At 39.8% G+C, this 2,576-nt stretch overlaps 1 protein-coding gene across 5 annotated transcripts in view; it reads left to right on the top strand.

The window, feature by feature from the left end:
• The window catches only part of LOC103387384 (Kv channel-interacting protein 2), a 103,013-nt gene that overhangs the window by 7,882 nt on the left and 92,555 nt on the right, over positions 1–2,576 (top strand). The window contains exon 1 of one of the 5 annotated variants that reach the window (XM_025061191.1): positions 1,320–1,517. The exons of 3 other annotated variants lie outside the window; for them this stretch is intronic. The gene's annotated coding sequence lies outside the window, so the exon portion shown is untranslated. Of the gene's footprint in view, positions 1–1,319; positions 1,518–2,576 lie in introns of those variants that run through there. One more of the 5 variants, XM_008321997.3, reaches the window with a different exon arrangement.

Raw genomic sequence — 2,576 nt, forward strand, 5'->3', positions numbered from 1 at the left:
TCCTCTCCTCCTCTCTCCTCTCCTCTCCTCCCCTCTCCTCCCCTCTCCTGCTCTGATCTGCTCTGTGTGGATGGTGAGTGAAGCTACGGTCAGTAGTCGTTTTGCCTCCAGGTATTTTCACTTTAAGAACCATAATGGTTCTGACTGAAGCCCATCAGTGTAACTGTGGGTAGGAAACCATTACAGTCCCAGAAATACAAGTGACATAATCTGACTAAGTTACCTGTGATTGAATGAAGGAAAGTGCAGTTGTAGAAATTCACTGTTTTCACCGGAGATCATAAGATGTCGCACAGAAAAGAAAATCTAAAAAAAAAAAAAAAATTAGAAATGCACAAAGTAGAGTGTGTTGGTGTGATTTCAAGCTGCTGTAAATCCAAACCATCTGTTTGTTTTAATAAACACTTTTCTTTAAAAAACAAACAAACACCGTGGTACAAAAAGCAAATGAATTAAACATGTTTGTAACATGGTCTCGATGATCTGTCTTTCTTAATCTAACAGATGGTACTGTTTTATTATTTCTACACACGGAGGGAAGTCCAGGGTGTATTCAATTAGAAAGAAAAATATGTTAAAATATGTTAAAATAAAAAGGCACACTGTCAAACCTTGAACTTCTAGAAAACATTTTAAACTGCTCTTGTTTTTTTTTTTTAATTTTTAATTTAAAATACCGGCTGGAAATATAAGTTCTTAAGTTGACCACTGGGGTCAGTGAAGTCCAAATTTACTCCCTGTTTAATGAAATTATGAGCTGGAACAAAACGAAACCTTGTGTCTGGGCATATTTACGTCTCTGTCATGTGTTAATATTCAGTCTGAGGTTTTATTAAAGGTGCGACAGAATTCAAATGGAACGTTTGACCGTCAGCTTCACAGAAGTGAAAGTTGGTGCAGATCAGAGAAGAATCAAGAAGTACAGAATTAAGTGCAGCAGGAGAACAGAGGTGTGTGTTTATTGGTGCAGATCAGGACTGGCAGAACTCCATCCATGATAAATCCCAGTCAATCCTCTCTCTGTATTTCACAGGTCAGTGCTGAGACAGGACTTACAGACACAGGAGCCGCCGCTGCAGTCTGTTTCCTCCTTCACATTCTCTTCATGACCAATATTTTCCCACGCCTGAATTTAAAACACAAACATGTAGCTTAGTGGTAATGACCCAAGAAAGATGAGTTTTTGATTCAGATGTAGAATAAGGCAGTGGGTTATTAAAGAGAAACCAGTCTAAGCAGAAAGGTTAATGTACAGGTTATGTACAGGTTTACAGGTCACCTGCTTTGCTCCATTGTATTTGTGTCTTCTTTAATATGGCTGTGATCAACACCTGGTTGACAGGCTCTGAGTCAGAGCCAATCACTGCAGGGCGTGGCTGAAGGGGTGGAGCAGGGGGCCTGATGTGGTCCACCTGCTGTCAATGTGTCGTTTGGAGAAAGCTGGAACAAACGTTTGGACTTTGAAGTTGGATTATTTACACCTTATTTTCAACATCCTGCAAACATGGAGGACAAATGTAAGTCAAAATCTTTCGACTTTATCTTCAGCTGGTTTGTTGTGGTGTTTTCAGAGGGTTTTTACACACAGATTCACTCGCGTGTGCTGCGGTGCTGCCGGCTGATCTGTTGTTGGAGTCACGCTGTGACGGAACCTTGAAGGTTTCATGGTTAAAGTGATAAAAAGATCAGGAAATGTGAATGGAAATGTCTTCACCTTTGCCACTACAGCCTGTGTGAGATCAAGAGTCACTCCTGTCTCTTTGGTGTCGGCTCCGTCTCTTTGGAGTGTCGTTCATTCATAACCTGCAGTTGCCTCATCGTACCCCCTGACACGACCCCTCCCCATCCTTCGAAGAGTTTTTTTTTCTCTTTTTACTTTTCCATTTTTTATTCTGCCTTTTTTCAAGGTCGGTGCTAAATGGAACTCTGTCGGATATTGAGTGAAAAATAATTCAATTATAAGGTCACGCCGTTCCATATTTGTTGCCCTGCAGTATCTGGCTAATGATTTAATGCCCTCATTATTCTGTGACTTTCCTCTTTAACTTATTTAATCTCCTTTTTAATGCATTGTGTTTCTGGGAAAAGGACTTTCTCCTGAAAAGTCGTGAAAATGAAAACGTAGCCACGCAAAGATCTGGAGTTTTTCTAAAGAATGAATGAAGCTGCTCTAATTCCAGGACTGAACTGGATCTACTCTCTGTGGACGTTTAACAGAAAAACCTGTGTTTGGTGAACATTACTGCCAGTTTGTAAGCTATAGTTTTTTTTCTGCTTAGTTGCTGCTGCCTTTAGCATTACCTCAACATTCCAGGTAGTTGTCAAAATGTTTATGAGCCAATTCATTCATTACAGAAAGTGGAACAAAGCAGCTGCATCATCACTCCAGATATGAATATATACTTGTTCCAGTCAAAACAAAAAAAGTGTCCTCTTTATTCAAAATCCATAGTATCCTCTTTCAGTGTATATGACCAGGCATTCTTATACTCACTTCTGAGGACAGCGAAGGACAACATGATAATATCTAGACCCAAAATATCAAACAGAGTAATACACTATGATAAAAGCCAAGT

The sequence above is a fragment of the Cynoglossus semilaevis genome, chromosome 12 (assembly GCF_000523025.1).
Source record: "Cynoglossus semilaevis isolate Cse_v1.0 chromosome 12, Cse_v1.0, whole genome shotgun sequence".
Lineage (NCBI taxonomy): Eukaryota > Metazoa > Chordata > Actinopteri > Pleuronectiformes > Cynoglossidae > Cynoglossus > Cynoglossus semilaevis.